This window comes from Myxine glutinosa, chromosome 3 (genome assembly GCF_964187855.1).
Source record: "Myxine glutinosa chromosome 3, kmMyxGlut1.1, whole genome shotgun sequence".
In the NCBI taxonomy this organism is placed as follows: domain Eukaryota; kingdom Metazoa; phylum Chordata; class Myxini; order Myxiniformes; family Myxinidae; genus Myxine; species Myxine glutinosa.
In genome coordinates this window covers 107,858,175-107,871,402 of record NC_136263.1, presented here as the reverse complement: position 1 = coordinate 107,871,402, position 13,228 = coordinate 107,858,175, and the positions used below count along the sequence as shown (strand labels likewise).

Here is a 13,228-nt window from a genome sequence, read left to right as displayed (position 1 = left end):
TAAAATTAACGTGTAATAGCTAAAATAACTTAATAAAATTAACGTGTAAGAGCTAAAATAACTCTTAATAAAATTAACGTGTAAGAGCTAAAATAACAATAAAATTAACGTGTAAGAGCTAAAATAAGTCTTAATAAAATTAACGTGTAAGAGATAAAATAACTCTTAATAAAATTAACGTGTAAGAGCTAAAATAACTTAATAAAATTAATGTGTAAGAGCTAAAATAACTCTTAATAAAATTAATGTGTAAGAGCTAAAATAACTTCATAAAATTAACGTGTAAGAGCTAAAATAACTCTTAATAAAATTAACGTGTAAGAGCTAAAATAACAATAAAATTAACGTGTAAGAGCTAAAATAACTCTTAATAAAATTAACGTGTAAGAGCTAAAATAACTCGTAATAAAATTAACGTGTAAGAGCTAAAATAACATAAAATGAACGTGTAAGAGCTAAAATAAGTCTTAATAAAATTAACGTGTAAGAGATAAAATAACTCTTAATAAAATTAACGTGCAAGAGATAAAATAACTTAATAAAATTAACGTGTAAGAGCTAAAATAACTTAATAAAATTAACGTGTAAGAGCTAAAATAACTCTTAATAAAATTAACGTGTAAGAGCTAAAATAACAATAAAATTAACGTGTAAGAGCTAAAATAACTTAATAAAATTAACGTGTAAGAGCTAAAATAACTCTTAATAAAATTAACGTGTAAGAGCTAAAATAACAATAAAATTAACGTGTAAGAGCTAAAATAAGTCTTAATAAATTTAACGTGTAAGAGCTAAAATAACTCTTAATAAAATTAACGTGTAAGAGCTAAAATAACATAAAATGAACGTGTAAGAGCTAAAATAAGTCTTAATAAAATTAACGTGTAAGAGCTAAAATAACTCTTAATAAAATTAACGTGTAAGAGATAAAATAACTTAATAAAATTAACGTGTAAGAGCTAAAATAACAATAAAATTAACGTGTAAGAGCTAAAATAAGTCTTAATAAAATTAACGTGTAAGAGCTAAAATAAGTCTTAATAAAATTAACGTGTAAGAGATAAAATAACTCTTAATAAAATTAACGTGTTAGAGCTAAAATAACTTAATAAAATTAATGTGTAAGAGCTATAATAACTTCATAAAATTAACGTGTAAGAGCTAAAATAACTTAATAAAATTAACGTGTAAGAGCTAAAGTAACTTAATAAAATTAACGTGTAAGAGCTAAAATAACAATAAAATTAACGTGTAAGAGCTAAAATAAGTCTTAATAAAATTAACGTGTAAGAGATAAAATAACTCTTAATAAAATTAACGTGTAAGAGCTAAAATAACTTAATAAAATTAATGTGTAAGAGCTATAATAACTCTTAATAAAATTAACGTGTAAGAGCTAAAATAACTTCATAAAATTAACGTGTAAGAGCTAAAATAACTTAATAAAATTAACGTGTAAGAGCTAAAATAACTCTTAATAAAATTAATGTGTAAGAGCTAAAATAACAATAAAATTAACGTGTAAGAGCTAAAATAACTCTTAATAAAATTAACGTGTAAGAGCTAAAATAACTCGTAATAAAATTAACGTGTAAGAGCTAAAATAACATAAAATTAACGTGTAAGAGCTAAAATAAGTCTTAATAAAATTAACGTGTAAGAGATAAAATAACTCTTAATAAAATTAACGTGTAAGAGATAAAATAACTTAATAAAATTAACGTGTAAGAGCTAAAATAACTTAATAAAATTAACGTGTAAGAGCTAAAATAGCTCTTAATAAAATTAACGTGTAAGAGTTAAAATAACAATAAAATTAACGTGTAAGAGCTAAAAGAACTCTTAATAAAATTAACGTGTAAGAGCTAAAATAACTTAATAAAATTAACGTGTAAGAGCTAAAATAACTCTTAATAAAATTAACGTGTAAGAGCTAAAATAACTTCATAAAATTAACGTGTAAGAGCTAAAATAACTCTTAATAAAATTAACGTGTAAGAGCTAAAATAACAATAAAATTAACGTGTAAGAGCTAAAATAACTCTTAATAAAATTAACGTGCAAGACCTAAAATAAGTCTTAATAAAATTAATGTGTAAGAGATAAAATAACTCTTAATAAAATTAACGTGTAAGAGATAAAATAACTTAATAAAATTAACGTGTAAGAGCTAAAATAACTTAATAAAATTAACGTGTAAGAGCTAAAATAACAATAAAATTAACGTGTAAGAGCTAAAATAAGTCTTAATAAAATTAACGTGTAAGAGATAAAATAACTCTTAATAAAATTAATGTGTAAGAGCTAAAATAACTTAATAAAATTAACGTGTGAGAGCTAAAATAACTTAATAAAATTAACGTGTAAGAGCTAAAATAACTTAATAAAATTAACGTGTGAGAGCTAAAATAACTTAAAATTAACGTGTAAGAGCTAAAATAACTTAATAAAATTAACGTGTAAGAGCTAAAATAACAATAAAATTAACGTGTAAGAGCTAAAATAAGTCTTAATAAAATTAACGTGTAAGAGATAAAATAACTCTTAATAAAATTAACGTGTAAGAGCTAAAATAACTTAATAAAATTAATGTGTAAGAGCTATAATAACTCTTAATAAAATTAACGTGTAAGAGCTAAAATAACTTCATAAAATTAACGTGTAAGAGCTAAAATAACTTAATAAAATTAACGTGTAAGAGCTAAAATAACTCTTAATAAAATTAACGTGTAAGAGCTAAAATAACTTAATAAAATTAACGTGTAAGAGCTAAAATAAGTCTTAATAAAATTAACGTGTAAGAGATAAAATAACTCTTAATAAAATTAATGTGTAAGAGATAAAATAACTCTTAATAAAATTAACGTGTAAGAGATAAAATAACTTAATAAAATTAACGTGTGAGAGCTAAAATAACTTAATAAAATTAACGTGTAAGAGCTAAAATAACTTAATAAAATTAACGTGTGAGAGCTAAAATAACTTAAAATTAACGTGTAAGAGCTAAAATAACTTAATAAAATTAACGTGTAAGAGCTAAAATAACAATAAAATTAACGTGTAAGAGCTAAAATAAGTCTTAATAAAATTAACGTGTAAGAGATAAAATAACTCTTAATAAAATTAACGTGTAAGAGCTAAAATAACTTAATAAAATTAATGTGTAAGAGCTATAATAACTCTTAATAAAATTAACGTGTAAGAGCTAAAATAACTTCATAAAATTAACGTGTAAGAGCTAAAATAACTTAATAAAATTAACGTGTAAGAGCTAAAATAACTCTTAATAAAATTAACGTGTAAGAGCTAAAATAACATAAAATTAATGTGTAAGAGCTAAAATAACTTAATAAAATTAACGTGTAAGAGCTAAAATAACTCTTAATAAAATTAACGTGTAAGAGCTAAAATAAGTCTTAATAAAATTAACGTGTAAGAGATAAAATAACTCTTAATAAAATTAACGTGTAAGAGCTAAAATAACTCGTAATAAAATTAACGTGTAAGAGCTAAAATAACATAAAATTAACGTGTAAGAGCTAAAATAACTTAATAAAATTAACGTGTAAGAGCTAAAATAACTCTTAATAAAATTAACGTGTAAGAGCTAAAATAAGTCTTAATAAAATTAACTTGTAAGAGATAAAATAACTCTTAATAAAATTAACGTGTAAGAGCTAAAATAACTTAATAAAATTAATGTGTAAGAGCTAAAATAACTCTTAATAAAATTAACGTGTAAGAGCTAAAATAACTTCATAAAATTAACGTGTAAGAGCTAAAATAACTTAATAAAATTAACGTGTAAGAGCTAAAATAACTCTTAATAAAATTAACGTGTAAGAGCTAAAATAACAATAAAATTAACGTGTAAGAGCTAAAATAACTCGTAATAAAATTAACGTGTAAGAGATAAAATAACTCTTAATAAAATTAACGTGCAAGAGATAAAATAACTTAATAAAATTAACGTGTAAGAGCTAAAATAACTTAATAAAATTAACGTGTAAGAGCTAAAATAACTCTTAATAAAATTAACGTGTAAGAGCTAAAATAAGTCTTAATAAAATTAACGTGTAAGAGATAAAATAACTCTTAATAAAATTAACGTGTAAGAGCTAAAATAACTTAATAAAATTAACGTGTAAGAGCTAAAATAACTTAATAAAATTAACGTGTAAGAGCTAAAATAACTCTTAATAAAATTAACGTGTAAGCGCTAAAATAACAATAAAATTAACGTGTAAGAGCTAAAATAAGTCTTAATAAAATTAACGTGTAAGAGATAAAATAACTCATAATAAAATTAACGTGTAAGAGCTAAAATAACTTAATAAAATTAATGTGTAAGAGCTAAAATAACTCTTAATAAAATTAACGTGTAAGAGCTAAAATAACTTAATAAAATTAACGTGTAAGAGCTAAAATAACTCTTAATAAAATTAACGTGTAAGAGCTACAATAACAATAAAATTAACGTGTAGGAGCTAAAATAACTCTTAATAAAATTAACGTGTAAGAGCTAAAATAACTCGTAATAAAATTAACGTGTAAGAGCTAAAATAACATAAAATGAACATGTAAGAGCTAAAATAAGTCTTAATAAAATTAACGTGTAAGAGATAAAATAACTCTTAATAAAATTAACGTGTAAGAGATAAAATAACTTAATAAAATTAACGTGTAAGAGCTAAAATAACTTAATAAAATTAACGTGTAAGAGCTAAAATAACTCTTAATAAAATTAAAGTGTAAGAGCTAAAATAACAATAAAATTAACGTGTAAGAGCTAAAATAAGTCTTAATAAAATTAACGTGTAAGAGATAAAATAACTCTTAATAAAATTAACGTGTAAGAGCTAAAATAACTTAATAAAATTAACGTGTAAGAGCTAAAATAACTCTTAATAAAATTAACGTGTAAGAGCTAAAATAACTTAATAAAATTAACGTGTAATAGCTAAAATAACTTAATAAAATTAACGTGTAAGAGCTAAAATAACTCTTAATAAAATTAACGTGTAAGAGCTAAAATAACAATAAAATTAACGTGTAAGAGCTAAAATAAGTCTTAATAAAATTAACGTGTAAGAGATAAAATAACTCTTAATAAAATTAACGTGTAAGAGCTAAAATAACTTAATAAAATTAATGTGTAAGAGCTAAAATAACTCTTAATAAAATTAATGTGTAAGAGCTAAAATAACTTCATAAAATTAACGTGTAAGAGCTAAAATAACTCTTAATAAAATTAACGTGTAAGAGCTAAAATAACAATAAAATTAACGTGTAAGAGCTAAAATAACTCTTAATAAAATTAACGTGTAAGAGCTAAAATAACTCGTAATAAAATTAACGTGTAAGAGCTAAAATAACATAAAATGAACGTGTAAGAGCTAAAATAAGTCTTAATAAAATTAACGTGTAAGAGATAAAATAACTCTTAATAAAATTAACGTGCAAGAGATAAAATAACTTAATAAAATTAACGTGTAAGAGCTAAAATAACTTAATAAAATTAACGTGTAAGAGCTAAAATAACTCTTAATAAAATTAACGTGTAAGAGCTAAAATAACAATAAAATTAACGTGTAAGAGCTAAAATAACTTAATAAAATTAACGTGTAAGAGCTAAAATAACTCTTAATAAAATTAACGTGTAAGAGCTAAAATAACAATAAAATTAACGTGTAAGAGCTAAAATAAGTCTTAATAAAATTAACGTGTAAGAGCTAAAATAACTCTTAATAAAATTAACGTGTAAGAGCTAAAATAACATAAAATGAACGTGTAAGAGCTAAAATAAGTCTTAATAAAATTAACGTGTAAGAGCTAAAATAACTCTTAATAAAATTAACGTGTAAGAGATAAAATAACTTAATAAAATTAACGTGTAAGAGCTAAAATAACAATAAAATTAACGTGTAAGAGCTAAAATAAGTCTTAATAAAATTAACGTGTAAGAGCTAAAATAAGTCTTAATAAAATTAACGTGTAAGAGATAAAATAACTCTTAATAAAATTAACGTGTTAGAGCTAAAATAACTTAATAAAATTAATGTGTAAGAGCTATAATAACTCTTAATAAAATTAACGTGTAAGAGCTAAAATAACTTCATAAAATTAACGTGTAAGAGCTAAAATAACTTAATAAAATTAACGTGTAAGAGCTAAAGTAACTTAATAAAATTAACGTGTAAGAGCTAAAATAACAATAAAATTAACGTGTAAGAGCTAAAATAAGTCTTAATAAAATTAACGTGTAAGAGATAAAATAACTCTTAATAAAATTAACGTGTAAGAGCTAAAATAACTTAATAAAATTAATGTGTAAGAGCTATAATAACTCTTAATAAAATTAACGTGTAAGAGCTAAAATAACTTCATAAAATTAACGTGTAAGAGCTAAAATAACTTAATAAAATTAACGTGTAAGAGCTAAAATAACTCTTAATAAAATTAATGTGTAAGAGCTAAAATAACAATAAAATTAACGTGTAAGAGCTAAAATAACTCTTAATAAAATTAACGTGTAAGAGCTAAAATAACTCGTAATAAAATTAACGTGTAAGAGCTAAAATAACATAAAATTAACGTGTAAGAGCTAAAATAAGTCTTAATAAAATTAACGTGTAAGAGATAAAATAACTCTTAATAAAATTAACGTGTAAGAGATAAAATAACTTAATAAAATTAACGTGTAAGAGCTAAAATAACTTAATAAAATTAACGTGTAAGAGCTAAAATAGCTCTTAATAAAATTAACGTGTAAGAGTTAAAATAACAATAAAATTAACGTGTAAGAGCTAAAAGAACTCTTAATAAAATTAACGTGTAAGAGCTAAAATAACTTAATAAAATTAACGTGTAAGAGCTAAAATAACTCTTAATAAAATTAACGTGTAAGAGCTAAAATAACTTCATAAAATTAACGTGTAAGAGCTAAAATAACTCTTAATAAAATTAACGTGTAAGAGCTAAAATAACTCGTAATAAAATTAACGTGTAAGAGCTAAAATAACAATAAAATTAACGTGTAAGACCTAAAATAAGTCTTAATAAAATTAACGTGTAAGAGATAAAATAACTCTTAATAAAATTAACGTGTAAGAGATAAAATAACTTAATAAAATTAACGTGTAAGAGCTAAAATAACTTAATAAAATGAACGTGTAAGAGCTAAAATAACTCTTAATAAAATTAACGTGTAAGAGCTAAAATAACAATAAAATTAACATGTAAGAGCTAAAATAAGTCTTAATAAAATTAACGTGTAAGAGATAAAATAACTCTTAATAAAATTAACGTGTAAGAGCTAAAATAACTTAATAAAATTAACGTGTGAGAGCTAAAATAACTTAATAAAATTAACGTGTAAGAGCTAAAATAACTTAATAAAATTAACGTGTAAGAGCTAAAATAACTCTTAATAAAATTAATGTGTAAGAGCTAAAATAACAATAAAATTAACGTGTAAGAGCTAAAATAACATAAAATGAACATGTAAGAGCTAAAATAAGTCTTAATAAAATTAACGTGTAAGAGATAAAATAACTCTTAATAAAATTAACGTGTAAGAGCTAAAATAACTCGTAATAAAATTAACGTGTAAGAGCTAAAATAACATAAAATGAACATGTAAGAGCTAAAATAAGTCTTAATAAAATTAACGTGTAAGAGATAAAATAACTCTTAATAAAATTAACGTGTAAGAGATAAAATAACTTAATAAAATTAACGTGTAAGAGCTAAAATAACTTAATAAAATTAACGTGTAAGAGCTAAAATAACTCTTAATAAAATTAAAGTGTAAGAGCTAAAATAACAATAAAACTAACGTGTAAGAGCTAAAATAAGTCTTAATAAAATTAACGTGTAAGAGATAAAATAACTCTTAATAAAATTAACGTGTAAGAGCTAAAATAACTTAATAAAATTAACGTGTAAGAGCTAAAATAACTCTTAATAAAATTAACGTGTAAGAGCTAAAATAACTTAATAAAATTAACGTGTAAGAGCTAAAATAACTTAATAAAATTAACGTGTAAGGGCTAAAATAACTCTTAATAAAATTAACGTGTAAGAGCTAAAATAACAATAAAATTAACGTGTAAGAGCTAAAATAAGTCTTAATATAATTAACGTGTAAGAGATAAAATAACTCTTAATAAAATTAACGTGTAAGAGCTAAAATAACTTAATAAAATTAACGTGTGAGAGCTAAAATAACTTAATAAAATTAACGTGTAAGAGCTAAAATAACTTAATAAAATTAACGTGTAAGAGCTAAAATAACTCTTAATAAAATTAATGTGTAAGAGCTAAAATAACAATAAAATTAACGTGTAAGAGCTAAAATAAGTCTTAATAAAATTAACGTGTAAGAGATAAAATAACTCTTAATAAAATTAACGTGTAAGAGCTAAAATAACTCGTAATAAAATTAACGTGTAAGAGCTAAAATAACATAAAATGAACATGTAAGAGCTAAAATAAGTCTTAATAAAATTAACGTGTAAGAGATAAAATAACTCTTAATAAAATTAACGTGTAAGAGATAAAATAACTTAATAAAATTAACGTGTAAGAGCTAAAATAACTTAATAAAATTAACGTGTAAGAGCTAAAATAACTCTTAATAAAATTAAAGTGTAAGAGCTAAAATAACAATAAAACTAACGTGTAAGAGCTAAAATAAGTCTTAATAAAATTAACGTGTAAGAGATAAAATAACTCTTAATAAAATTAACGTGTAAGAGCTAAAATAACTTAATAAAATTAACGTGTAAGAGCTAAAATAACTCTTAATAAAATTAACGTGTAAGAGCTAAAATAACTTAATAAAATTAACGTGTAAGAGCTAAAATAACTTAATAAAATTAACGTGTAAGGGCTAAAATAACTCTTAATAAAATTAACGTGTAAGAGCTAAAATAACAATAAAATTAACGTGTAAGAGCTAAAATAAGTCTTAATATAATTAACGTGTAAGAGATAAAATAACTCTTAATAAAATTAACGTGTAAGAGCTAAAATAACTTAATAAAATTAATGTGTAAGAGCTAAAATAACTCTTAATAAAATTAATGTGTAAGAGCTAAAATAACTTCATAAAATTAACGTGTAAGAGCTAAAATAACTCTTAATAAAATTAACGTGTAAGAGCTAAAATAACAATAAAATTAACGTGTAAGAGCTAAAATAACTCTTAATAAAATTAACGTGTAAGAGCTAAAATAACTCGTAATAAAATTAACGTGTAAGAGCTAAAATAACATAAAATGAACGTGTAAGAGCTAAAATAAGTCTTAATAAAATTAACGTGTAAGAGATAAAATAACTCTTAATAAAATTAACGTGTAAGAGCTAAAATAACTCTTAATAAAATTAACGTGTAAGAGCTAAAATAAAAATAAAATTAACGTGTAAGAGCTAAAATAAGTCTTAATAAAATTAACGTGTAAGAGCTAAAATAACTCTTAATAAAATTAACGTGTAAGAGCTAAAATAACTTAATAAAATTAACGTGTAAGAGCTAAAATAACATAAAATGAACGTGTAAGAGCTAAAATAACTCTTAATAAAATTAACGTGTAAGAGCTAAAATAACTCGTAATAAAATTAACGTGTAAGAGCTAAAATAACATAAAATGAACGTGTAAGAGCTAAAATAAGTCTTAATAAAATTAACGTGTAAGAGCTAAAATAACTCTTAATAAAATTAACGTGTAAGAGATAAAATAACTTAATAAAATTAACGTGTAAGAGCTAAAATAACAATAAAATTAACGTGTAAGAGCTAAAATAAGTCTTAATAAAATTAACGTGTAAGAGCTAAAATAAGTCTTAATAAAATTAACGTGTAAGAGATAAAATAACTCTTAATAAAATTAACGTGTAAGAGCTAAAATAACTTAATAAAATTAATGTGTAAGAGCTATAATAACTCTTAATAAAATTAACGTGTAAGAGCTAAAATAACTTCATAAAATTAACGTGTAAGAGCTAAAATAACTTAATAAAATTAACGTGTAAGAGCTAAAGTAACTTAATAAAATTAACGTGTAAGAGCTAAAATAACAATAAAATTAACGTGTAAGAGCTAAAATAAGTCTTAATAAAATTAACGTGTAAGAGATAAAATAACTCTTAATAAAATTAACGTGTAAGAGCTAAAATAACTTAATAAAATTAATGTGTAAGAGCTATAATAACTCTTAATAAAATTAACGTGTAAGAGCTAAAATAACTTCATAAAATTAACGTGTAAGAGCTAAAATAACTTAATAAAATTAACGTGTAAGAGCTAAAATAACTCTTAATAAAATTAATGTGTAAGAGCTAAAATAACAATAAAATTAACGTGTAAGAGCTAAAATAACTCTTAATAAAATTAACGTGTAAGAGCTAAAATAACTCGTAATAAAATTAACGTGTAAGAGCTAAAATAACATAAAATTAACGTGTAAGAGCTAAAATAAGTCTTAATAAAATTAACGTGTAAGAGATAAAATAACTCTTAATAAAATTAACGTGTAAGAGATAAAATAACTTAATAAAATTAACGTGTAAGAGCTAAAATAGCTCTTAATAAAATTAACGTGTAAGAGTTAAAATAACAATAAAATTAACGTGTAAGAGCTAAAAGAACTCTTAATAAAATTAACGTGTAAGAGCTAAAATAACTTAATAAAATTAACGTGTAAGAGCTAAAATAACTCTTAATAAAATTAACGTGTAAGAGCTAAAATAACTTCATAAAATTAACGTGTAAGAGCTAAAATAACTCTTAATAAAATTAACGTGTAAGAGCTAAAATAACTCGTAATAAAATTAACGTGTAAGAGCTAAAATAACAATAAAATTAACGTGTAAGACCTAAAATAAGTCTTAATAAAATTAACGTGTAAGAGATAAAATAACTCTTAATAAAATTAACGTGTAAGAGCTAAAATAACTTAATAAAATTAACGTGTGAGAGCTAAAATAACTTAATAAAATTAACGTGTAAGAGCTAAAATAACTTAATAAAATTAACGTGTAAGAGCTAAAATAACTCTTAATAAAATTAACGTGTAAGAGCTAAAATAACAATAAAATTAACGTGTAAGAGCTAAAATAAGTCTTAATAAAATTAACGTGTAAGAGATAAAATAACTCTTAATAAAATTAACGTGTAAGAGCTAAAATAACTCGTAATAAAATTAACGTGTAAGAGCTAAAATAACATAAAATGAACATGTAAGAGCTAAAATAAGTCTTAATAAAATTAACGTGTAAGAGATAAAATAACTCTTAATAAAATTAACGTGTAAGAGATAAAATAACTTAATAAAATTAACGTGTAAGAGCTAAAATAACTTAATAAAATTAACGTGTAAGAGCTAAAATAACTCTTAATAAAATTAACGTGTAAGAGCTAAAATAACTTAATAAAATTAACGTGTAAGAGCTAAAATAACTTAATAAAATTAACGTGTAAGAGCTAAAATAACTCTTAATAAAATTAACGTGTAAGAGCTAAAATAACAATAAAATTAACGTGTAAGAGCTAAAATAAGTCTTAATAAAATTAACGTGTAAGAGATAAAATAACTTAATAAAATTAACGTGTAAGAGCTAAAATAACTTAATAAAATTAATGTGTAAGAGCTAAAATAACTCTTAATAAAATTAATGTGTAAGAGCTAAAATAACTTCATAAAATTAACGTGTAAGAGCTAAAATAACTCTTAATAAAATTAACGTGTAAGAGCTAAAATAACAATAAAATTAACGTGTAAGAGCTAAAATAAGTCTTAATAAAATTAACGTGTAAGAGATAAAATAACTCTTAATAAAATTAACGTGTAAGAGCTAAAATAACTTTATAAAATTAATGTGTAAGAGCTATAATAACTCTTAATAAAATTAACGTGTAAGAGCTAAAATAACTTCATAAAATTAACGTGTAAGAGCTAAAATAACTTAATAAAATTAACGTGTAAGAGCTAAAATAACTCTTAATAAAATTAATGTGTAAGAGCTAAAATAACAATAAAATTAACGTGTAAGAGCTAAAATAACTCTTAATAAAATTAACGTGTAAGAGCTAAAATAAGTCTTAATAAAATTAACGTGTAAGAGATAAAATAACTCTTAATAAAATTAACGTGTAAGAGCTAAAATAACTTAATAAAATTAACGTGTAAGAGCTAAAATAACTCTTAATAAAATTAACGTGTAAGAGCTAAAATAACTTAATAAAATTAACGTGTAAGAGCTAAAATAACTTAATAAAATTAACGTGTAAGAGCTAAAATAGCTGTTAATAAAATTAACGTGTAAGAGTTAAAATAACAATAAAATTAACGTGTAAGAGCTAAAAGAACTCTTAATAAAATTAACGTGTAAGAGCTAAAATAACTTAATAAAATTAACGTGTAAGAGCTAAAATAACTCTTAATAAAATTAATGTGTAAGAGATAAAATAACTTAATAAAATTAACGTGTAAGAGCTAAAATAACTTAATAAAATTAACGTGTAAGAGCTAAAATAACTCTTAATAAAATTAACGTGTAAGAGCTAAAATAACTTCATAAAATTAATGTGTAAGAGCTAAAATAACTCTTAATAAAATTAACGTGTAAGAGCTAAAATAACTTCATAAAATTAACGTGTAAGAGCTAAAATAACTCTTAATAAAATTAACGTGTAAGAGCTAAAATAACTCGTAATAAAATTAACGTGTAAGAGCTAAAATAACTCTTAATAAAATTAACGTGTAAGAGCTAAAATAACTCGTAATAAAATTAACGTGTAAGAGCTAAAATAACAATAAAATTAACGTGTAAGACCTAAAATAAGTCTTAATAAAATTAACGTGTAAGAGATAAAATAACTCTTAATAAAATTAACGTGTAAGAGATAAAATAACTTAATAAAATTAACGTGTAAGAGCTAAAATAACTTAATAAAATGAACGTGTAAGAGCTAAAATAACTCTTAATAAAATTAACGTGTAAGAGCTAAAATAACAATAAAATTAACATGTAAGAGCTAAAATAAGTCTTAATAAAATTAACGTGTAAGAGATAAAATAACTCTTAATAAAATTAACGTGTAAGAGCTAAAATAACTTAATAAAATTAACGTGTGAGAGCTAAAATAACTTAATAAAATTAACGTGTAAGAGCTAAAATAACTTAATAAAATTAACGTGTAAGAGCTAAAATAACTCTTAATAAA

The 13,228-nt window shown here is 22.1% G+C and overlaps 1 protein-coding gene across 8 annotated transcripts in view; it reads right to left on the bottom strand.

The window, feature by feature from the left end:
- Window positions 1-13,228, bottom strand: part of LOC137413458 (receptor-type tyrosine-protein phosphatase H-like) — a 308,008-nt gene that overhangs the window by 43,991 nt on the left and 250,789 nt on the right. The gene's annotated exons all lie outside the window — the stretch shown is intronic.